The sequence below is a fragment of the Drosophila obscura genome, unplaced genomic scaffold (genome assembly GCF_018151105.1).
Source record: "Drosophila obscura isolate BZ-5 IFL unplaced genomic scaffold, ASM1815110v1 contig_179, whole genome shotgun sequence".
Taxonomy (NCBI): domain Eukaryota; kingdom Metazoa; phylum Arthropoda; class Insecta; order Diptera; family Drosophilidae; genus Drosophila; species Drosophila obscura.
The window spans coordinates 3767349-3793507 of record NW_024542766.1 but is presented as its reverse complement, the minus strand read 5'-3'; the positions used below and the strand labels follow the sequence as shown (position 1 = coordinate 3793507).

Genomic DNA, 26159 nt, shown 5'->3' with positions numbered 1-26159 from the left:
TTGAGGCATGGAAATGCTATTAAATTGATTTTAATTATCAATTGCATATCCCACTGGGGAGGGGGGATGATTAGACAGCATATAGCAATTAAAGTATGGGAATGACCCAGAACTATTGTCTGTGCCACATTTTCTTACTTTTATGGGATAATATCTGAGCAGCACTTTTAGCTGTACTTCACATTCTCTTTTAGTTATATTTTGATAGATATTTTATACGATTTAAAAATGCCAGAAATCTTAATTGATTTGCATATATATTTTTTCGTGCTTTCAGTGCTAAATAGAAGATGTGAGGAAACTACAGCTGCTTTTTCACAGGTAAATAAAATATTAAAGAATTAAATATTAAATATATATATAATATATATATATAATAGTATAATATTAATATTAATATATAATAATATATATAACATAATAAAATATAATAATAAATATAATTATATTAATTAGTACTAATTAAAACTATCAGCAATGAGAAAAGTTGATTCTTTATTTGCCAGTAATATTGCCACTCCTCTCTCTCTGTTGCTCTCTCTCTCTCTTTTATGGGATAATAACTGAGCAGCACTTTTAGCTGTACTTCGCATTCTCTTTTAGTTATATTTTGATAGATATATTTATACGATTTAAAAATGTCAGAAATCTTTATTGATTTGATTTTATATATTTCTTGCTTTCAGTGCTACACAGAAGATGTGAGGAAACTACAGCTGCTTTTTCCCAGGTAAATAAAATATTAAAGAATTAAATATTACAAATAATATATATATATAATATAATTATTATAAATTATAATATCATGTTAATATTAATATTATAATAATAAATATATATAATATTAAACATTCTATTAAAATTATATTAATTAGTACTAATTAAAGCTATTAGCAATGAGAAAAGTTGAATCTCTATATGCCAGTAATATGTCCACTCTTTCTCTTGCTCTCTGTCTTGCTCTCTCTCCCCTAGTCACTAAACTTTTCTCAACTAATAATGACATGCTACCCTCTGCCCCTTACATGCAAACATACATAATTCTGTGTGTTGTTGTTGCCAAATGTGCAGCATTCATTTCATTAGGCACAAAATCTCAATTTCAGTTATCTATGCTCTATGGCCCTGCCCCCTCCTATATATTTAGTGGCAGCATAACAGTGTTACGCCCCACTGTTCGCGATACAATCAATAGCTTCAATTATGCGTGCATGGAATATGGCAATTTAAAATGCGACGCCGCACAGTTGACACTGGCCACATGGCCGCAGTGCAAAATGCAAAATGCACTCGGCTGGGAATGGAAACCTCAGCAACATTTAGCAGCGATGCATAAATCATGGCCATACTTAAAAGAGAAAACAAATACAAACACACACACACACACACACAGAGTTGTTGCTGTTGTTGCTTTGATTTTGTTTGCAACCTTTAATTAGAAATATTGCCACACACTAAATGAGTCGAAAAGTGCGTCCATTGGAAGGGTGGGAAGGGGAGTGGGGGTAGTGGAATAACAAATTAAATATTGAAAAACGGAATAATAATTATGAGAAAAACAACCAACCAGCGAGTCGAGTGTTGCTGTGGAAAGTTAATCCCGTGCAAAATGCAACACAAACCGCAGTCCGTCGAGCATTTATTTATGCATTTATGCGCAAAATTAACTAATTTAAGTGACATGAAATATTTTGGTTACCATTCATACGGTTTTGGTTTGCCATTGACGAGAGAACAAACAAACAGAAGGAAGGCCTTTTCGAGAGTCGGGATGGCTACGGCTGCGGCTGGGACTGGGGCTGGGGCTGGGGCTCTGGTTGCATCGAATTAGCCGCCAAATTGACTTATAATTGAGTTCATTAGCTGAAATGAATGGCAAAGCGCTGAGAGATGAGTTGGGATTACAGACAAAAATAATCCAATTACCTTTTAGTTTTGATACGAAAAAGAGCGCTCCACACTCCACACTCCCTCTCTCTCTGAAAAGTGTGTAACTGATTTAAAACTACTTTCTAGTACTTGCTGCTGCCACTGCTTCACGCAAATTAAGATGGAATTCCTACCAGCTCCCAAAGGAATCGCATCCACCCATTCCCATGCCCATGCCCATGCCCATGCCCGTTCCCGTACCTCTTGAGTCTCTTGAGTCCAGGCAGTAAATCAAATACAAAATACTGGCACGTGCCGAAGGTCCACGCGATAACTAGTCACCAAGCAATGGACTTGGCTGGTGGAGAGACGGGAAGAGTCTAGCGACTTTGAAAAGTGCAAAAAGGTTGAGAGAACTTATGACAAAGCAGTTTGCAAATCCAATTGATAAATTTTTAAACTTAAATATTGTGTGGGTACCCCCCAGAGTGGGTCCTGCTCACCCGCTCACCCATCGCTGCTGCTGCTTGTGGGTCAGCATCGATTATGGCTACGTGTATTTTAGGCCATAAATCACAGGGCCAAGGCGAAGATTTTGTGCCCTCCCCGACACCGACTTCGGACTCTCCATTGCCGAGTCCGCTGTTGGGCTGTTGGGCTGTTGGCTGTTGTCTGCTGCCACTCTAATCGCATTAAAACCTAAACGGCAAAATCTTTACTACGTGTTCTTGTTAACTTTTACTAGGCAGTGCCTCAGCCTCAGCTTCAGTGTCAGCGTCAGCGTTAGCCACTGGGTTCTGGCCATAAGGCAACTGCTTTAACGGAACTGCTGCTGAATCGAGGGATGGGCTGCTGGGTGGGGGCTGGTTCATGGGATCATGAACTTGGGCTTGGGCTTGTCTTGGCGGGTGAATGGTTACCGGGGTGCTGACTGCCGGTTAAGCTATAAATATTTGAGGCATTGTGTAGATTTGCTTTTACTTTGGGTCGTCTGTGATGATTATAGGGTATTTTATGAGCTGCACTATTTCACTTGGAGTGCCCTTTTTTTTAACTATGAGAAAAGGGAAACATAAATTATAAATTAAACTAAATTTAAAGTAAAAAATAAAGTAAGATTTAATTTCAATTTATTGAGACCATAGTTCAGAAAATGTTGGAAGAAAAATTCCCAAAATAAAAGAAAATAAATTAAACGAAATTTAAAGTAAAAAGTAAGATTTAATTTCAATTTATTGGGACTTCACACAATGGTGGAAGAAAAATTCCCAAAATAAAATAAAATAAATTAAAAAATTAAAATTTAAATTTAAAAGTAAGATTTAATTTCAATTTATTGAGACAATACTTCACACGATGATGCAGGAAAATTCCCAAAATAATGACCGCATTTATTAATTGATATTTTAATATAATACAGCTAAAGACTAGTCCATTCTCTGCGCAATTTAATTAATTTTAAAATTAATATTTGAAGTAAACAAAATAAACTTAGAAAAGTGCCAAAATTGAAGGCGCAAATTGAATTTAAATTTGTTGCTCCTACTTCTTTTATTTTGTCGCCTTTGTCACAGTTTTGTCAGACAGGGACAGTTGATGAGGTGCTGGGCGTGGCGGGGGATGCCAAATGGATTTCCCATTTTATTGCTGGACATTTTTCACTGCTTGTTGGTTGGGGTGTCGTTTTTTTGTTTGTTGCCTAACTCTCTTTTCATCTTTATTTTTATTTTTTGTTTTGTGCGGAGTGCGAGGGGGTGTGGGGGTGTGCTGGTGCCTGGCCTGCCTTGTGGGTTAAGAACTTTGAACTTGTGCTGTAACTTTTACATCGCTGGGGCTCTGGATGTGACAACGTTTGATTGCTCATGAAATCGATCGATTGTGGAAACGTGTTGATTGTATTGTTGTGTGCCCCACTGCCACTGCCACACGCAGCCACCGAGAGCGGTGCTCTGCTCTGCTCTGCAGCCACAAGACCCGTCGAACCCAGGGGTCAAAAGTTTTCAATTCTCTCGTAAAAGTTGTTCGTTTTACTTTTGGTGTATGTGTGGCAGCAGCAGCAGCAGCATATAAAATGAAGTGTCCTCGTCCTCGTTACTTTTTCTGGCTTCTGGCTTCTTCTGGCTGGAAATCATTTAAATACATTTCCCTCGCTGCCCGCAACGCATTAAAATTGCATGCCAAAAAGGTCACAAAAGTCACAAAGACACACCCCCCCCCAGAGCTACGAGTTGAAGTTATCTGCAGGGGGGGAAATGGATAGGATAGGATAGGATAGATGGGACACCAACACTTTCCCTGATGATTAATCTATCGATACTTATGAGCGGTGGGGCAGTTGGTTGGTTGACTTTGCGATTGGAAATCATATTGATACGCGTACACTCTCTATCTCCCTCTCTCTGTCTGTGGTGTCCAGGGACATGATGGATGTACAAGGCCTACTACCCAACCCACTAATTAAACTGAAACCCGAGCGTCTGTCCTCCAGTAGGGGCAGGAGCCATTGTCACATGTTGCTGCTGCTGCCGCTGCTGCTGCTGCTGCTTTGATTGAACTGATTGATCGCTTGTTGATTGTTTGCTTGGCCAAGGGATTTCTAATACTATATGGCTGGAGTGGGTATTCAGGATTTGTTTCCCATCGCTCATTGGCTGATGTCCAATTATCATTTTGGCGATGAAATCTTTTGTGTGTTGCCCACAAAAAGTGAATGCGTGTCCTGTCCCTTTTTGATTTTATGATATTTTACGCTTGTAATTTGTCATATCTATGGAAACTCCACGATCTGCTCTGCTCTCTCTCTCTCTCTTTCGATATTCTTTTCATTTGAAAAATGCTGCAATAAAGTTTTATTGTAAATTGCCTGAGAGAGAGAGACTGCAAGCGAAAGAGGAGGCCGAAATCATTTTCACAATTGTCGTTGTAATATGCAAATAATTTTGGCTTAAAAATGTTATTGTGATTGTGTGATTGCACATATTTTAATTTGCATAAACATGAGCAATGATTGGGCGGACACTCCGCTTCGCTTTTCCGATTGGTATCTGGTATCTGGTAACTGGTAACTGGAATCTGGTGTATCGGGTATCTTTGCCTTCAATTCTCGATGCTGCGTGACACGCAAGTCCGACACGTAAAATAATAAGCGGAAATGTTGAAAAATTCAAAGCAGCTTACCTTCCGGTGTGCCTGCCTGCCTGCCTCTCTCTCTCTCTCCCTTGGCTCTCCCTGGCCACCCCTCCATTATCGCATTGATGTTAGCTTCCAAAAAAAGTCAAGATTTGTGCGCATTAATGGCAACGATTGAATTTTCAATATCTCAGGCACGTGACTGTCGCGGCCGCATCGATTTCATTGAAACCTGACGTGCTCAACATGTTTAATTGCATCAGGGGGAACGGAAATGATGATGCCACTAAGAAAATGGGGCGGGGAATGTGCGGGTAATGGCAGTATTTAAAGCGCATAAAAGTCCGCGGTAGATACGTTTTTTCTGGATATATATACGAGTCTGTGTATACGAGGGATATGTGTAGTCACCAATCTGTTGGCCATAAATTCACACTGCAATAACACAGACAGAGACAGAGGGAGAGGGAGAGAGAGAAAGCGCGCTCGTTGAGATCCGTTCAAAAATGATAAAAAAAAAGGAAAGGAAGGAAGGAAGTGCTGAAAATGGTAAATGATGTACGACTTTCGAGATACTCTGAGGTAACAAAGTGCAGATTGTAGATTGGTGGATATATTTCATACGGCAAGTCATACATATGTTAAGGATTGTTTTGGTTATACTTAAAGGAAATTAATAATGCCTCGATACTGGGCAGCTGGAAAATACGAATATGAATATTCCTTGAGCTTAGAAGGGAAAGAGCTTCCACCTAAGGTCTTTTGCGGAAGAACTTTGAATGAAATTGAATTTTTGAGTAATTATAATAAAAGTTTACCCTAAGTCCTTTTGCAGAAGAGCATTGAATGGGAACATTTCCTAAAAAAAACCTTCGCTGGATAAGAGAATCTTATTTAATCTAATCTAATTCTCCTAATATTTTCCAGCGAAGGTTTTCTAAGATATGTTCCCATTTAATGTTCTACTGCAAAAGGCCTAAGCGTAAACTTTTATTAAAGTTACTCAAAAATCTTTGAAGAGGTTTGTCCGAATATTGAATGGGATTTAAAAAAATAAAATGCTTTGCTCTCATTTGTTATTTTATTTTTTATTTAATGTAAGGAAACGCTTGCAAAGCCAAGTCCATAAGGATAGGCCATATGTTTAAGGATAGTCACAAAACCATTAAAAAATCATCAAACAAATCACTGAATGGTGCTCCCTGTAGACCTAGCATATAAAATATATCCCTGCTTTTTGCTATAACACAATATAATGTGTAGAATGGCCCTTAACTTTCTTTTTTGAGTGAGCGAGGCATCATTTAAGCTTACAAATTAAATGGGCATATTTATGCCAGCGGATATTACTTGCGTATTGGCCAGCTAGCTTCCTGGCCAATTTGTTACATCGTCTGTGACCAAATCATATTGGCCATTTCCGTGATACACCGCCACACAGTACGAGTGTCGGCCCTGCTGTGTTGGGGCCTGGGCCTGGTATGGGCACATCATACGTTAGGCGGGAGATTAATAGCCGCACTGAGTGCTTGGCACCTATCAAATTCAATCAGAGGCATTCATCAATTTTCAATTTGGCATTTGGACGAAGGGAAAAGCAAGGCACACCAAGTGAGGCTGAAGAGGCTGAAGAGTGTCGAAAGAATAGGTGGGGGGCAGGAGGAAAAACTACAAAAAACAGGAAGTTCGCTTTGGCGACTTGGGGCTCTCAATTTCTAGCTCAATAGCTCCACAGCTCCATAGCTCTGGCCTGGTTGCTGCTGGTGTCGGTGTCGGTATCGAGGGCAGACATCAAAAGCGAACCCAAAGAGGCAGGCGCCAAAGGAGCAGCAAGAACAACAGCAACAACAACAACATAAAAAAGTGCAGAAAAATATGAAAAATCGTCGTTGACCGCAGAGAGCAAACACACTCGCACACAGATACGAAGCAGCACCAACACCAACACAAACACAAACACCAATAGAGAAAGTCTGCGAAAATTGATTCAGTGTCATAAATTAGATTTGAAATACTGAAAAGCTTTTGCCAAGGCTCTCTCTCTTTCTCTCTGGTGGAGGGAAATTTGTTTTTGTCGCTTGACATTTTTGCACGCTCATTCGCACGTTGAAGCGGCGGCTGAGGTGGGGGGGGTAAAAGCCAATGAAGCACCGCAAAATAAAGTAAATTATATTTACGTGTATTTTGCATAGCAATTGCGATGTGATTTTATTCCTTTACAGTCAATGCCAGTCCCAGTGCTTCCGTTGCTCCCTTTTGCTCCTCTTTTTTTTTTCTGTGTGTGTCCCACACGGCGTATGCGCAACATTTCTGTTTGCACTACATTATGCCCAAAAATACCATTCGACAGAAAAAGAAGAGGCAACACAATCATGGAGCCATGGAGCCATGGAGCCATGGAGCCTGTGGTGTGTGGTGGGGTGTGGATGTTTGGGGGGACCGGCGCCCGACGCGTGCCTTATAAATGATGTACAATCAATTAATTTGCGGCCTGTTTACAAAGCAACTTAGAACACTGCATGGAGGGGTCATGGAGAGGGGAGGGAAAAGCAATAACAAACACAAAAGTAGCCTTCAAAAAATTATGCGCAATTTGGCAGCAAATGTTGACGGAACGGCACTGCCAGCTACTCTCGGGCATTTATCACACTTGATAGGCAAAGTGTTTTTGTTAATGATGCCCTGTCGCCCAACATTACGCGCACAGCAATTTATTCTCGGCGTAGCAAATCGAAGGGAATGTCAACTGAATAAATGACTGCCGAAGGAAGCAAGCCACAGAAATTTACACAGAAATTGTGCTCATTTGATGACATTTTTCGTAGCTAATTGAAAGCGTAGAATCCCCCCATAGATTTATTCCCAAATATATGTATTTAATTATTTGATCTTTTGCAGCGGTTAATTCTGGGCGAATGATTTATGATTTCGTTGCGAGAAACATTTCTAATCGTACCAAGAAAAAACAATCAAAATATTAACATTTGAAGAGCCAAAGGAAGATTTGCAGAGAAAAACGAGTTGAAGGGGGACCTCTGAACTGAGGCCCCATATCAGCCATCGCTCTCTCTCTCTGCCCGCTCCGCTCCGCTTTGCTTATGTTCTCTGCTGTGTTCTGTTCTCCTCCCATCACATAACCCCAACGTTTTTATGACTGCAGTAACTTTGCGCCATAAAATAGGATTTCCTACTGAGCCTATTCACAACTTTTCGCATTAGACTTAAGCGCAAAGCTCGCTGGCAGTTCGCTCCTCGGTGGCCTTTACCCCCTTTCCCCCTTTCCCTGTTGCTGTTCTTATTTTTTTTTTCGGGCATCGCGAGCAGCGTTTTGGCCAACACATGCAGCCAGCCAGCCAGCCAGCACCCAGCAGCAAGCAGCACTCTGGGGGCAATAAAAAACCTATACACATGTGAAATGTGGAAATGCTGGCGGGATTTATGGATGGCGACGCCTTTCCCAGATATGGGGAGGGAGTGTGTGTGTGTGTGTGTTTGTGTCTGTGTCTGTGTTTGTTTGCAGTTGCTGCTGCTGCTGCTTTAGCTCTGGTTTTTTTTGCTCCATTTTTAATAACCAGGCAGACAAACCAACAAAGCCGAAAAACCAACAGCCAAAACTCAGTGGCGTTCATCAGCTTTGCGGTTTTTCAAATAATAAAAAGAAAACATACACACACACACACAAACATTTAAGAAATATTATTTGAAGTGTGCCCAGGCATTGTTACACTAAACAACAGGGAAATTGTAAACTCAATTTAGCAAAGAAAAAAAAAATAAAGCACAAAAGAGAGCAAAAAATAAATATAACAAGGATTGGATAGCTAGAGTGGAAGCTTTGAGATTTATAATGATATATGATATATACATATGTATATTTATATTTATTTATTTATCTATTTTTTTAAAATATATATTATAATTTTATAATTTATAATTCTATTATATTAATTATATTTATTTATAATTTTATATATATTTATATATATTTATTATATTTATTTATATATATTTGGTTCCGATTGCAACATTACTATAGCCAGAATAAAAAGACAACAAATTAAAGGGCACTTTGGCGTTTGGCTATTTGAACACCTGTATTTGTATTGCCCAAAATTCAATTCAATTCATAGACATTAGCAAGCCATTATGGCAAATTTATACAGCCAATGAAACAATATAAATTATATATATATCCATTGGCATTCAGTGCACAAATAATTCCATAATTTTTGAATTTTGAATGCAACATTTTGTAACAACACACACGCACACAAATAATGCATTTGCATGTATTATATTGTTATTGTAATTTATAATTTATAATTTCTAATTCTAAATTGTATTCTCTTGCCATTTTGTAGGGCAGTGCAACACTTAGGATTACACCTTCTACCCGCTACAAAACATTTATGGGAGGGAGGTAAAACAACAAAGGCATTTTAATTAAATTAAATTCGTGCGAAAACAATTTGAAGAAATATATATGTATATATTTTACGAGCCCTGCGCCAAAAGGGGCAAATAAAAAGTCCGAGCAGCAGGAACGTGTTGTGACCAGCAAATTGAGCAGAAGACCGACAAGAACGGTAAGGAAATCAAAGGCTTTAACCCTTAACCAGATATCCTTTAAAGCATTACCAGCCAGCTAACGGGGAAAGGGTGGAACGAGGGGAACGTGGCAAAGGGCAGGCAGGCAAGCAAATAAATCAATTCTGATAATATCGTGCGTGTTTGGAGCCCCCACTCTGAACCCTCGACTTATAATAAAAATGCTTTATATGTTTTGATGGCGCAGGGCCTTCCGCATTTCCTGCTTTGGTAGCATCGACGGCGGTGGCGGCGGTGGTGGCGGTGGCGGCCTTCAAGAAAATCCCAATAAATTGAAAAACAAAATCATTCAATTCAATGGCAACAAATCAGGCGAATAGGCATCTCCATATCTCACCAGCACAAAAGTAGGGAAGGGTTTGGCAGGGCAGTAGAGGGGAGGGGAAATTGGGCGTGGAACAAATAAGACATCAATGTTACTTTCTTGGGGAATTGGCAGGAGCTGTACAATAGATCTGCCAGGATTGTTGGGGGTAAGGGATGCGGAAAGATATGCAAAAGTTTCCTTTAAAATGTTGGGATAAACATTTTCAATTGGATTAGAATATGCAATAGACATTTGTGTGTGGGAGTGTGGTGGGAGATATATTTTACTTTAGATATTTAATTTTATAGCAAAATTCTTATAAATATTTGGAAATGTAGAAAATAAATTACTATAAGTCGCAGGCCTGGGTTGAGGGAATATTTTCAACTCCAAAATTTAACCAAAAATGCGACTACATTTCTCACGAGTGCTCGCTCACTGGACAAGTGGCACGCGCTATGGTAGTCCTGCTGGAAGGTGTGGCTTTCAGTCGGCTGTAAGTACAGCAGAAGGCTTTTCCAGCTGTTTCTTATTTCGATTGCAAAAACCGTGGTGAGAGGAACCATTGGACTTAAGTTTAAACTCATATTGTAAATGCCTTAGAAAATTATATTTAAGATCCGAATTTTCATGCTTATATGCAACATAGATCATGTCATTCAATTTCCACGCAACTCAATTAATTTGATGGGCTCGATGGTTCTTTCTCGTCTTTTAGTTCTAATTTTTTTTTGGTGTGCGAAAACATTTTTAAATCCCATTTTTCACTGGAGTAATAACATAATTAAACCCTCGAAAGAAAACGTTGACAGATATGTCCGCAATTGAACCCAACCGAAGGCTTAATATATCTTAAGCGGGGTATGCGATCCCACAGCAAGGAGTTAAATACTCATCCAAAACTATTTATCATTAATGTACATATTTAATTATTGAATCTGTGTGGCATGAGTTCCATAATTGTGCATATAATAAAGCAATGCTCAAATAGTTCCATGGAAATTTATGTGCCCAATGCTGAATTGACAATTTAATTGCTGGTTTACCAGCTGCCAAATGATTTAACTTGCAGCTACTTTTATTCAACAATTATCAAAAATTATGCGCTGAATTAGAACTCTTTTTTTAGGCTCGTGCCACGCCTGCTTTCATCTAGCGAAATTCTTAAATTAATAATAAAATTTTGCAGTCTCAAATTTCCAACAGGTTGCTGGTAAACTTTTGCACCTTTTTCGCTGGCAGGGGGTGGGGTGGGGGGGGTAAGGTTATCATCAGGCCGACGACGTAATGAGAGGTGAACTCATAAATTAAAGCCAAAATTGCAAAAACTGCTGGCGGCTGTCACAGTTTTTGACCTTCATAGCCCCTCCACTCACACACAGCCGCTCACAGCTCTCGTCGTCTCAGTTTTAATTTAGTTTTAAGCCTCCGCAGGAAAGATGCCCCACAGATGCAAAGGTCATTGTTGTTGCTGGAGTGCTGCTGCTGCTGCTGCTGTTGCTTCTGTTGCTGTTGCTGTTTTTGTTGTTGTGGAAGTTTTCAAAGTTTTCCATAAAGTTAAGTGGCAAACATTTTTGGCGCTGTCGAAAACAACAAAGAAACTAATTGACTTGGATTAACGCTTTCCCTGTCTGCGGGTCGATGGATGGATGGATGGGCTGGTATGGGATGGGATCGGTGGCCCGATTTCTACACATAAATCTCTCAGCAGCGCAAACTTTGGACACGAGACAATTTTGTCTCAAGGTTGTCGCGCTGGGCGGGCCAAGTGCTGTGCTGTGGTGTGTGGTGTGGTGTGGTGTTTGGGGGCGCAAAATCTAGTTTGTTGGCCTTGCTAGTTTTCTTCTCCCCATATATAGCGCAATGTGTGTGTCTGCCGATTGAAGCGATTGAAATGGCGAGTGAGACGGAGATGGAGCTCCACGACTGAGCTTTAACTCTGGCTAAAAGTAAAATCAATAGGCAAACGAGCTCACTGGCCACGCCCACCCACACACCCACAAACCACTGGCAATGGGTTGACGCCCTCCTCAGCGTTGTTGGCAGTGTCTTCCGCTGATTCCAGCAAACGTTGGCAAAAATTTATTGTGTGTGAAAATGTGTTGACTTCACTCAAAAGTTGCTCCGCTTTGCCCCGATTCCAACTTGGATTTATGTATATATATCCGCTTGCCCCCCACTTTCTCTCTCTGTCTATCTCTCTCTCTCTCTTTGGGTCTGTTGTTTGGTCAAGATATCGTGCGTATCGCTTTTATGGCTCCCCAAATAACCCAGAGAGACTTCCATGCCATGCCATCCTCTCGGTACACACTGCATTCGCATTTTGCTCAGATTTATTGCCCGCCTTTGATGTACTTACTTACCATCCTTTGAATGTCCCTGCTGCTGCTGCTGCTGCTGCTGACTTGGCACAACGCAAAAATTCTTAAAGGCTGAGACGGAGCAGAGATATACTTACACACCCGTTTGTATGTATATATATGTATATCGTCAGCGATTTCCATCAAATGAATGATGAAAAATAATGGTAAACTTCAGCTGGGGGCTAAACTGTCGCCCGTTTGGCTATTAAAAATCACTTTGAGCATTCGGGCGCAAGGCAACAATTCACTCATGACCGAAAAATAAAAAAAAAAAATTATGATAAATTGTAGTTTAATCTGTGGAAAATTATGCAAATGCTAAAAAATGAAACGATAAAGGGAAACGGGAACAGAAAATAGCCGAATGTGGCATGCACTTATTTTATTTTATGTTTATTTTATTTATTTTGATTTTTTATTTGGGGCCGTTTATTTATTTTGAAATTTTTCCTAGTGCTAAAATAAAACGTTATTTTTAATGCACTAGGCGCAGATTTTCAGAGGCAAATTTCATGCTTGCCAACACGCAAATGCCCTGCCTGCTAGAGGGTATATGCAAACCCTTTGCCACACCCACCGGAAAGCCGGGGTAAATGTCAGCAGCAACCCAAGTAAAAAATAGAAATGTGGAAAATGTCAGCGGCCTGTGCAGAAAAAAAAGGGTTTTGCCCCCAGAGAGACAGCGAGAGCGAAGCCGCCGCTTCAACATTTCATTTATCATTCTGAATTGATGTAAATGTAATGAAAATTGGATTATGCCGTCGTAATCATTAGGCTCGTGCCTGGGTCCGTACGTTAACCCTATTTATAATTATTTTCACTGCCAAAAAAAAAAAAAAAAAGGGAGAACCAAAAGCGAATAAGAACCGAATTTAAAGCCTGTCAACTTTAGTTGTCCGCGAAGTTTGTTTTTTTTCTGGGTTTAGATCTTAAAGGGGGAAGGTAACATATTTTGTTGATTTATGGGGCCAGGCGCTGTCGTCGCGGTCTGTCAATAAATCACGCCCCCCCCTCATCATTTGCAAAGGACTAAGAAGTATAACGAACAAAAAAACCGAATGGCCGGGGCGCGCGAATCTAATTGTAAAGTTTTCCAAAGTGGGACAAGAATTAGGAAAGTCCGGACAAGCCGCGGGCGTCATTATCAGCGCCACGGGGGTTGCCAGTACCAGAAGGCAGAACCAGAACCAGAAGCAGAACCAGTAGGCAGAACCAGAACCCAGGGCGGCTCTCTCCATGAAAAACCGCGACCTGACCACGATATGCCAAAACCACAAATCCCCTTTTCCATCACAATCACCCGATATCAGACCCCGCCACCCCCCCACGCCTTTTGGGCCGCCTGTCCAACACACTCACACACAGGCAGCCGCAACGTACCACCACATTCTCCGAAAACACATTCCACGCCCACGCCCAAGCCCAAGCCCACGCCCAAGCCCACTTTCACTTTTGGCTTTCTTCTGGGGCCCTTTCGGGGGCCCCTTGGGGCTGGGTACTTGCGCCCGTTCCTTGGCCGTTCTTTGGTCCAATTTTAAAGCCATAAATTTGATGGGTTTTTGAGCGTTTAAAGTGTTGCCGGCAATGTCGAATATTTGATATAACAATTATATAAATGCCGTAGCCGTATGCCGTATGCCTTATGCATCAGTAGACAAGCCAAAGTGGAAGCCCAAGCCGAAGCCGAGGCCAGGGCCATGCCAAGCGAGCAGCAAAAGGGAGCAGTCAAGGCAGAGGCAGGGCAGGGCAGGGCGGGCGCCCCTTCTTAGTCGCAGTCTCAAGGAGAGATAATAGCTGCGGGCCAAAGAAAAACATTGCCAATTCCTTTCCAAAATTTTTATTATGTCTTATAAGTCCATCAATGAGGGGGAATGGTTAGAGGATGGCAGGGAATGGCAGGGAATGTTAGGGAATGGCAGTGAAGGGCAGGGAATGGCAGGCAATGGCAGGGAATGTGTGTGGAGTGTAGGGATAAGCACAGTTCAGGGCTGGTCACATGATTAAGTGAATCTGATCGACAAGGAATGTTCTCCCAAAGATAAGTTTCAGATTTCCTTGAGGGTTCTCCATTATTAGCTCTGGCTTATTATTGGAAAGTTCAACAGCCAAAAAGGGATGCTCCCTGCCTCGCCTGTCACGCAGTATTTTGCTCGTTGCTCCCAAATCGTTTTGCCAGCCCTGACAACGAGCCTCTCAGAGTGCGTTGGCCGTATCCTTGGCGGCCGCCAACGCCGCCATCGCCGCCTGCTAAAAATGCGCAGCACAACAAAATCCCCAAATCCCCGCTAGCAAATTTATTTTAATTCACTTTTTGGACGTTGCCTGTCGCTCGTTTTGCGTTTTGCTTTTGCGTTTTGCGTTCTGTTCCGTTTGGTTTTTCCTTATATTTGGTTTTTGGCATTGCCAATTTCCTGTGCACCAGCAAATGCTGTCCAGTGCCCTGCTGCTGCTGCTCTGCCTACTATGTCCACGTCTTGGCTCTGACACTTGGCGACATTGAAATGAGGCACTTTAGGCAAATACTACGGCCCAGGCAGGGCCCAGGGGCCCACAGACCGGTCGCTGGGTCAGTCACTGGGGGATAACGGATAGCAGGCAGCTGTGCGGCGGCGGTTGGGCGGTTGGGTGGGTGGGTGGGTAACGTAAAGCAAACAACGAACTAAACACCAAAAACAGAAGTCGTCACTGTTATCAAATGTATTTTTATGCTCTTTTGATTTTTATGACCCTGGCGGCGGCACAGCAACGGAAACAGTGGACCAAGAGCTGTCCTCCAGCGGCTGTCGCAGGACACTTGATAAGTGGTCTGGGGAATAGGCCTAAGCAGGACCATGAGCTGTGTGGGCCCCCGCCCCCATGACGATGATGTTGTAGGCCGCTTATAACCTCAGTGTGGCAGGGGCGGGCCCAAATACGAATAGTTTTCGCTCGGCTATGGCTACTTAAAATTAAACAAATTACTGCCACAAACGGAGGCAGGGACAGAGGTACGAAGGGCAACTGTTTATCCGAGTGTTGTCGTCGAATTGTCCGCGCGGCATCGCTCGTTGTCAGCGTTGTTTTGTCAGGGGGATATATCCTGCCAAATTCATGTTGGCAGGCGCGTGCTGGAATTAAATGTGCCGTGAAATAAATCCAAAGGCACAACGACACAGCCAGAAGAGACAACGTTTTTGGCCCCGACAAAACTCACTGCCAAATGTCCTTCACAGCGGATGAATCCCTCCTGTCTTGTCTGTCTCTTTATGTGTGTGTGTGTGTGTGTGTATCATTAATAGAAACAAAAAGTGAATTGAATCCGAACTGAAGTCTGAAGCTGCTGGGCAGAAATTGGTAACAAGCGGACCACGACCCCTGTGGCGCGGGGGTTGGGGATGGAAACAAAAGATGTTGTTCGTACAAGCAAAATAACAATTATGGCCGGACCGCTCTTTAATGGGGATTAAATTTATAGAAATAATTCGAGCAGAGTCCAGATGGGATGCTTAAGGAGAGAGCGGGCAGGGTGGTAGGGAGGGAGGAGGGTGATGGTTGGGTGGTGCCGAAATATAATACATTTTAATGCCCAGAAATAATAATCATTGAGAAAACAACATTGATCTGCCCTCGAGAGGGATTGTTTCAATGGGGGCGATATTATCCATCGTGTGGGCCGTAGACGGAGACGAGTGCTTAGGCTTGAACATGAATGGAAGTGGGGCGGGGGGCAGCACATAAAGGTTAAGTAAGAGCAGCCCCGCAGGCGTAGATGTCGCTAAACATTTGCGACCTCAATAATAATCTCAAACAAAGAGAAATAAAATCTATGCAACCAGAGAGATAACTGCACGTACGAATAATCAGCTGAGCTGATTGTCAAAGGATTCAATAGCAATGATCAAAGCAAAAGCATTTAGCACACACACACACATTTTGTTGTTATACCTTTCATTGGCTATCGTTTAAAGTTAATCTACTGTCAACTTATAATTATGCTTTCAGGCATGCACAATAACTCCAGAACCCCGAATGAGTGGACAATCTGCTGACCAATCAGCAGGAAAAGGAAAAGTGGTTCATTAATTGAATGGGGAATTACAAGAAAGTCAGCGATAAGTTGTCTAGCCAACCACCGGGAGCACACTCAGGCACACTCCAGCCACTCCAGCCACTCGAACAATCAACCACTCAACTTACCGTGTGGGAGTTGGGGTCCGAGACCGAGACCGAGTCGGAGACAAACCGCATTTCTTCGAGCAGCAGCAGCAGCAGCAGCAGCAGCTGTGTGGGTATCCTGGCAACAAATGGTAAGGAATTTACGGGGCCCAAAAGCAAAGCACAAGCACAAAACATTTTCCCACACTTAGCTCTGTGTGTGTTTGGGTGTCTGTCTGGGTACCGCCACTGCCTTATTTATCTCAACACAAAGATGACATTTGTGTTGAAACAGGCAAATTAGTATTTATTGCTTTTTGCTGCTGCTGCTGACATATTATTTTATTTGTTTAATTAATTTACCAAAAAATGACCACAAAGCAAAATCAACAAAACAGCCCTGTCCGTACATTTTCTTTTCCTTTATTTGCCTTTCGTTTCCTGCCACTTTCTCTGCCTCTTCCTTTGCCTCCTACCCCCGGCAATAAATAAGCAACAGATAACCGAAAAAGACAATTAAAGGAGAGCCAAAAACTTTGTGGCTCGTAAATTTCCGGGACCATAGTTTGAGTTGATTTAATGGCTGGCTTCTGCTTTTGCTTGCGCTCCTTCTCCTTAGCATTTTCCTGGACACACACACATCACTACGCACAGCATGTCCACATAATTAAATCAACTAAATATTTAACGGGCATTTGTCTGGCGTCTCCACATCGTCCTTCATCCATCGTCTTGGATTTTTATTGCATTGCTGCCCTCCCCCATAAATTAACAATGGCAAGTAAATCATGTGGTGATGTTCACTCCCTCGCTCCATCCACATCCCCCTTTGCCTTCTCTCTCTCTCTCTCTCTCTGGCTCGATGTCTGGTTTCTGGTTTTGTTTCTCGATAATAATTAATTGTTGATGGGTAAAAATGCTTTAAGATGGACAGCCGGCATGAACATTTAATGCGAATAAAAGGGCAAGAAAAGTTTGCTTGGGGATAACTAGAAGTGGGCAGAATATTGCATGGATTTAGTGTAAATTTGCATTTAAATTTTAGATCAAGACTCAATGAACTACAAAGGGAGAATTACTATACTGGAAACCTTTCTATAAGAATTTTCTAATCTTTTCTTAGCATTTAATGTGCAAATTCGTAATACAAAAAAGTGTAGCATATTTTTTTGGGGGTTCACTCAGCAAATAAAAAATCTCCAAACAAAAAAGTATCCCTCATTTTGGGTATTCGTTCCAGCTGAAAATGAGCATGTTATATGTGGGCGTTACAGCAGCTAGCACCACTGGGCGTGGCCACTGGGGAGCAGCAACTTGCAACTTTGTCGGTTTATGGGTCACAACCGTTTGACTGCATTCATGGATGGCCTCGTCGTTGGTCGTCGGTTGTTGGTCGTCGGTCGTCAGTTTGTTTGTAGCTCGTTCTTATTGTTATGGCTAGTGTTTCTTACGGCTTCATGTTGTCCATAATAAAGCAAACATATGACAAGCCAGAGGACAACAGAACGAGAGTGGGGGAGAATTCTTGAGAGAATCCAAAATGTTTAACCCTGCAGGCGAACCGGAGACGAGCAGCCAATAAAGTCAGCGGAAGCTGAGAAAAGTCATGAAAAATGTTGCCAAAAAAAAAAAAAGAAACAACAAAAACAAAAACAAGGAAAAGAAAAAGGAGAAAAATGCGGATAGGGAATGCCACAACGAGGCGGGGGAATGTATGAGTATCTCTGTGTTATTATTATTTTTACTGCAAGGCATTCGCATAAAGGACATAATCATATTTTTCATCAAAGTCAGCAACAGCGATAAAAACTACAGGCACAAACACACACACACACACACACACACACACACACACACAGACAGATACACATACAGATACACACATGAGTGAATGACGGTTCTCTATATATGCCCGCCCTAGCCAGCTCTTTCTTTTACTCTCTGTGGGGCTCAGTCGGAGCATATCTATTCTGCAGTTGCTGTCAACATTTTTCATATCATAAACACTTTTAGTGTTGATATTACCAACAATAACTTTTCCCCTCACTCACACTCACACACACACACGTCCGCATCCGCATCCGTATCTGGGAGGCGATACATATATAGCAGACACGCCCACCCGTCGTGCTGCGGCAAAGGTTCATCCTTTTCCTTCACGATTTTTGTTTTTTTTTTTTTCGTGGCTTTTTCTGACATGAACAAAACCCAGCGAAAAATGTTGGCAAGCTCTTTAAGGTATGAGGCCTTGATTTGATAGAGAATCAGAAATATCACAAATATCACACAATGCAATACGAAGAATCCCCCTGCGCTCCCTTATCACCTGACTTTCATTTGAGAATTAAAGAAAATTCCTCTAGCAAACATTTTTTAATGCAATCCTCAGGCTGATATTTTGACATCCTTCCTGCGATCACAGGGCACAGTTGACCATGCATTTGAGATATGTTTTGTAGGCCATCTCATTGCACGTCAAATCGCGTTCGCAATTTTCCGTAAATGTATTAAAGTACCAGCGCGGCATATAACAGTCTTTTCTTTCGTATGCGGGCTTACGACATTGCGCTGGCAAGTTCATGCTATCGGGTATCGCTGAAGCTTCTTTTCGAAATTAAAATAAAAATAATAAATAAAAATAAATGTATGCTTTTTTTGTTTGATAATTACGCTCAACGAAGAACCAAGCAAACAGCAGAAGGGAAATTATCACAGCACTCAGTGCGCCCGAAATTATTTGACATTTGTACTTCTGCATATTGGACGGAAACTAAAGAAATGTTTTACAGACTTAAGGGAGTATTTGTTTTAATTACTAGAGTGTGGAACGTATTCGATTAGCAATGGAGTGGAAATGCTGCAAATTAATTCGCTAAGCAAAATCATTTGGAATGCATTTGGTTAAGGTAGTGCCATATATTTCAGATTTAATGGACAGCAATCTCAAAGCAGAGCAGAGTGGAGCAGAGCGGAGAGCTCTGACGCTTATCCGTGTGCCTTAAGATAAGTAATTGAGTAATATGCAAGCAAGTTGCAAAAGAGTTGGTATGGCAGGTGCAAAGGAATTGTAGGAAGGCGGCTGGCAGGCTCTTACTGGCTGGCTATACTTGAACCTTTTTATTTTTGTACTTTTTATTTTTGTACATTTTATTTTTGCCGGGTTCTTCACGTGCTGTGCCATGCGGTTACTTTATTTTTCATTGGTGTTTGTCTTTGCCGCAGTTTTGATGCTCTTTTTTGTGGGTTCATAGGAAATTATGAGAATTACCAAAGAGCTCAAAGCCCCTTCCAGCAATCATTGTTCCAGAGCTTAATTTTCTGCTATTTAGAGAGCATCAAAACTTCGGCCAACGCCCAGTGCTTTCCAGCTGTGTTTAGCCTTCTCTTTTAGTGTTTCTTCTTTATAATTTTTTTTGGTGCTTTTCGCATTCGGAGGTTTTAGAGAGATAATTACGAAAAATGTTTTGCGTGCCGCGTTCATTGCGCGATGGGCCAGGCATAATTATGACTCCTGCTGGGGTTTACCCGCGCCACGCCCCGCCCCGCACCATGTTGCACGAATGAGCGGTGGTGGTGGGGTGTGCTACGTATTCCACACTTTTCACTGTTGAAGAATAATTTTTTTGTGCTGCTGGTTTTGTTCCATTTCATTTCGTTTCGTTTCGTTTCGCCGCTTGCTTTTTATGTATGGCGCGTGTGTTTTGTGTTGAATTTTTGTAGCTTCATTCCGACAAACAGGCCACGTAGATAAGACATTAAAAAGTAACAGATACCACAGAAGGAAACAAACCAAAAAACAAAAAAAAAAAACAAAAAAAACTCTTACCAAAAAGTCGAAAAGAATAAAGAAAATGGGAAGTGAAAGGAGCGTGCAAAAGCAAAGAGTTGAGAGGATAATGTGCAGGACAATTGGTTACCTTCTTAGCGCAGGTTCAATTGTGGGCATACCAAAGGTTTATGGAAAATTTTCAATTTGCTATGCAAATAGCTTTGCGAGGGAGCAGCAGGGACACATTGCACATTGATCTGGGCATCGGGGTATAGGGAGGATGGGCAAACACATGTTGCTGCTTGGCCCCAGAGCAAGCCCTTCGCTGTCCCCAGTCCCCAAACTAAGTGCATTTTTTCCCATTCGAAAGTTTCTGTGTGTCTGTCTGCCATTCCACTTTATGTTGCAGTTTAGAGACTCCATTTCTATCCATGTATCCATGGCACTCCATGGCACTCCGCTCCGCTCCGGTTATGGCCATACCTTTGATGGCTTGCCAAACAGTTGGAATATGATTTTTGCAATTTTCGCATGAACTCAACCAAAAAATTAAACTCGACTCCTGCCCCGCCCCACCCTGCTGCCCTGCCCCGCCCTGTCCTTCCCTGCCCTGCCCTGCTGCAGAAATTGTAAACTTTTTAATACGTTCTGGGGGCAAGCAGCACTTCGGCCGGGACTCCCCCGCGTGGCAGTTGCGCCTGTCATGCTTGTCAATCTCTCTGCGGCAGTCAATAGAAAAAAAAATATATGTATATGGGAATCTCTCTTGCTTCAAATTCCAGCTCCCCAAACCCCATTGAGATTCGTTGTTTCTTTTTGCATTAAAAAACTTTTTTAGCTTGCGAAATATTTGAAAATTATTTTAATTAAGGCATTTTAATTAACACATGCACACACACACACACACACACACCGGCAATCTAACACACGCACATATCACACTCTCACCAGTTGCTGTTGTCGATTTATTTTTGTATTTTTTTTTTTTTTGTATTTTTGTCGCATAAATTGTTCGGGGAGCAGCAGCTCCGCTCCGCTTGGCAACATCTCACATAGCCCTAGCCGCATGTTGACACAGAATTTAAATTTATTTTTCTTGTTGTTTGCGTGATTATTTTTTACGGCCCATTCAAACAAATTGGGGGACGGGGTATATGCATTCGCCGTGGCTGTTTGTCCAGGCTGACGGATGTCAAATAAAACAAAAACACACTCGCCTCACTATAAGAAAGGACAGCTTTTCTTGAGTAGAGCTCTGCTGATGGATTGTGGTAATTTTTAGAGGGTAGTGGCAGCTGTCTTAGATTTAGGTTGAGTTTGGGAAATACACAAAAGATATTCCTAGCAGTTGAGTACAGGATTTAAGACAATATTTTATGCCATTGAGAGAGAGGTGTTCTTTATTTATCCACAGTTTAGACTCCATATACAGCAAGCAAGTGCAGTATTTAGCTTATTGAATCCTGTCGGAAAATGAAATTAAAGCTTGAGGCAGCTGCTGGGGATTTGTAGAATCAGCTAGCCCTGTTCTTAGCTTGATTTTACGCTGCAGATTGAGTGCTGAATGCACTCCTTCTCCCTGCTCTATTCCCAGGGCATTCCTTGCTTCGCAACCTGGGCCTGCGGATAATTTTTTAGAAAATTTCTTGTTGGTCGTTATATAACGATATTGCTGCCTGCCATTAGTTCAACTCGGCTGGCTGGCTGGCTGGCTGGGTCTGCGAGTTCCGAGGCCTCTCCAGGCGCCTGTAATTTATTGACGTGTTTCTATGTAACTGGTTTTATTTTTTTTTACATACTATACATAGTACTCGTACTCGTACATATGTATAGTATATTTTTAGGCCAAACACGAGCGCTTAGCCATAAATTGTTGCGTTGAGCGACGCACGGAAAAGGAGAAAGGAATAAAAAATAAAAGCACCACAGTACAGTACGGTACGCTACGGTAAGGTACGGCACGGGGTTGAAGCAAAAAACCAAAAAAATTCTAAAACAAAAAGCATATGGAAAGAGGCCGTTGCCGTTGCCGTTGCGCTAAATTTCATTTCATGCAGCGCTGCGTCGCAACGACATCGAGTCGACTCCGTTGGGGTCAAGTTGAAAGTGTAGGCTGCGATTTATAGCTCCTCTGGCAGGTCCCCCCAGGCGACTCTGGGGGATTCTTCTTTGTCGTCGCATTTCTCGCTTTTTTATTCCCCCCTCCCTGTGGTTGAGTTGACAAATTTGTGCAGAATTTGTGCGGTCAAGTCGCCGGTTAATTGAGTTCAAATATGCAATTACATATGCATTTGTTTATGGCGATTGTTGCTGCCTGTCAGATGGCGCAATAAATCAAATACTATAACGCTGATGTTTTAATTAAAATTGCCAGTAATAAAAAAAAACAGAAAGGAAAACGAAAACGAAAAAAACAACACAAATAATATGGAAAATGAAAAACTCGGAGCTGAGCGCCGCCGCCACTGCGCTGCTCATTAATTTAGCTAACAAAACCTGCGGTTGGTTTTTAATTATAAACCACTAAAAAAAAAAGCAGAGAGCGAAAATATTGGAATCTGTATAATCATTTAAATTATAATAAATGCAGAATGTTTCAATTATGAATGTGACCCGCGGTGGGGCCTGCGACCGCGTGAAATATGTTCCAAACTGTGGGCCAACCTGGCCTGGTCTGGTCTGGTCTGGTCTGGTCGCGCTGGCCAAGTCATTTGAATGTTAAAAACAAAAGCCAATATTTGCTTTAAAACTTCTCTCGCTCTCGCTCTCTCTCTCCTCTTTCTGGCTGCTAATTGCGTTGACAATGCCACGGAACAAAGCGATCCGGAAAAATAAAGAGCGCAAGCAGCAAGCGGCAAGGAGCGGGTCAAAGTAGGAGAGGACTCGCGGGGGCAATGTGAGCATGGGAATGGTGTGAGAGCAGTGTGGAGAGGGTAGTGTGGTTCGCCTTCTGCTAATGAACATCGATTTGGCCTCAGCTGGCAGCTCGAAAAACGCTTTCGCCGTAATCGAAATCGGAATTTAAATTGACTCATTAAAACGGAGCAAAAAGCGGGTCGCACGACAATTAAACAAACGCCCCCGACACCCGACACCCGACACCCGATACCCGATCCCCGCCAACCAGCATCCTCATCCGCCATCCATCGCTGCCCAGCAACAATCTCCCCATGCTATCCATAGTCACGTCCCGATTCGGGCACCATGGCCCACCCACACCCATCCCACCCCGACATGGGGTCATTAGTTAATTTGCCAAAGCGGCTTCACTTTGGTAATACGCAAGCGGCAGAAGGCAGAAGGCAGGCTCCTTGGCTGGCTGGGGACTGGTGCAAGTGTTATAACATTGTCAGAAAGTTGGGATAATGAACAGGAGACTTTCAGCTGGGGAGTTTTTTTTCCAGCATTCCTTTCCAGTCAATCTGGAGATTTATGTATATCGCCCATATTGCTTCGGTTTATCTGAAAATGTTGCTTAATATGAATTTAATTGCAATTGGTAGCCGTTTCGTGGAGATGTTTGATCTCTGCGTTGGCTTATATTTTTAATGGCTTCTATTTAAATTTTAAAATGGTTTTTAATGCTTAATGTGTTCTTTGAATAAACATAAATATTCGCCAAATACTTGTGGTTCCTATTCTGCATAGTAATTCAATCGAAAACTACAAATTATGGGCCTATGCGTGATTTAAATTTGTTTTGATTTCTAGTTCAAGCATTTACTCTCCCAGAATTCATAGTTTCACAGACCTTTAATTACCTTTCAGCTACCTCTCTGTTCATTGGAAATCATTAAAGTAAATACATTCCCAAGTGCATAAGTATTTTTTTATTATATATTTATTCCATTAAATCACAACATTTTCATCAGCTTATGAACCAAAACTTTTTCCCAAGCGTACAACTTATTCGTATCGTTGACATCACCAGCTGACTGTCTCATTGTCTGCTTTTATTAGGATTCCAACCATTTGGTTTTGCCACTGTCAAGGACGCGCGGTGTCTGTCTCTGTCCCCTGTCCGCTGTTCCCTGTCTAGTAATTTATGTTTACCACCTAACCTAGACTCCGTCCGGCTGCGTCCTGTCTCCGTCCCGTCTTCGGGCGCGCCCCCTTCTCCGTTCGTTGCCTTGGTGCGGTGCGTGCCGAGCCGCAATCTGCCCGGGCTATTAGATTTTATTGAGCCGCTGATTTACACAATGCGCGCTTCAATTCAATTCTCTGCTATGCGCGTTGTCGGGGTGCCTGGTTGGTCCTCCAGTCGAGACAGACGCGTAGCTAATCGCAGATAGAGGGGAAAAACTCTAAACGGGAATTTAATTTTCACACATCGATGGCGGTGGGGGGGCGAAAAATCAATATGGAAACACAAACAGACTGGTCGGCAGCCGGCAAACAACAAAAGCATAAATCACGCGCATAATTTTGTTACCATTTCGTTGTTTTTTTTTTGCTTTCTGTTTGCAATTTCTATTAAAGGCTTTTCCATTCTCTGCGAGTATTTGTGTGTGTGTGTGTGTGTCCGATCCGACAAATGGGGCGGAGCGTTCGTTTTATTTACATTTACTGACCTCAGGGCGAATCTGGAATGGTTTTTCTTTTTCTTTTTTTCCGTTTTCCTTTTCGTTATTTCTTGTTAGTTCTGTGGTTTTGTATCTGGGTAATTTCTGGCACGTGTGAACTGATTTCCATTATGCGATGGCATGAAAGCCACAGCCACAGCGCCAAAGAACTGCTACTGCTACACAAAAAAAAAAAGGGCGAGGGTTCCTGGGCTCCGCCTCCGGTCTTTGCCTCAAGTGTGGCAAACTTTTGATATCTTGAAATACTCACCTGCATGCAGCCAAATAAGAAATGTTGCCAGTGTTAGGAATTTGTATATCACATTTTCAATTCCTGATTCAATCTCAGCTCACACCATTTATCGTTGCCGTAATTCCCGTACGCGTAATGAGCCCCCTGCCACAGCCATACCCATTTCATTTGAAGCCTTTAACAATTAATTTGTTGCCTATATTTAACCTTTGTTTCCCGCAGGTGAGACATGTTATTCAATGCCCAATGTCATTTATCAGGTCTAGTAATTTCAATGGTGCTTTGGCATTCCATATAATTATTGAATAATTAATTGTTGCCGTCAAATAATTATACTGTACTCAGCTAAAGGAAATTCTACTTTGTTTGCTTGCAGGTCCGTCTCCAGTTTCACAGGACGATAATTGAAATCGGAAAGCGAAGTGCAGCCGCCAGCGAGGTGTATAATCATCAGTACAATTATGCAGATATTTTATATACATATATATATACATACACACATAGCGTACTCTTTAAGCCGAATTTGATATTTTATATGTTAATTGTGGAAGGATGTACTCATGCAATAAAAGAAAAAATTACCATTGACACATTTGCGTTTTTATTTGCCAAGAAAAACGTTTGAAATGCGTTATCCTTATTATCCTTTATGTCCTTGGTGGGCTCAGCCGATTGAAGATATACCCCCAGTCAGCACATCGGGTTTTTGTTTTTAACATGATCGGACATGAATCGGACATGTTTTGGGCATGAATCGGACATGATCGGACATGAATCGGACATGTTTTGGATATGTTTTGGACATGATCGGACATGTTTTGAACATGATCGGACATGAATCGGACATGTTTTGGGCATGAATCGGACATGATCGGACATGAATCGGACATGATCGGACATGATCGGACATGTTTTGGACATGATCGGACATGAATCGGACATGATCGGACATGAATCGGACATGTTTTGGACATGATCGGACATGAATCGGACATGATCGGACATGAATCGGACATGATCGGACATGATCGGACATGTTTTGGACATGATCGGACATGAATCGGACATGATCGGACATGAATCGGACATGTTTTGGACATGATCGGACATGAATCGGACATGTTTTGGACATGAATCGGACATGATCGGACATGAATCGGACATG

The 26159-nt window shown here is 41.9% G+C and overlaps 1 long non-coding RNA gene across 2 annotated transcripts; it reads left to right on the top strand.

Annotated features, from left to right (window-relative positions):
- The first annotated feature begins 286 nt into the window (after nucleotides 1-286).
- Nucleotides 287-25508, top strand: LOC111074238. Of its 2 annotated transcripts, none has more exons than XR_005967587.1 (3): nucleotides 287-321; nucleotides 687-730; nucleotides 16258-16469. It is a non-coding gene; the product is annotated as an uncharacterized LOC111074238 (long non-coding RNA). The 2 variants fall into 2 exon arrangements; XR_005967588.1 differs by lacking the exon at nucleotides 16258-16469 and adding an exon at nucleotides 25371-25508 and having other exon boundaries at nucleotides 298-321.
- The last annotated feature ends 651 nt before the right edge of the window (nucleotides 25509-26159 follow it).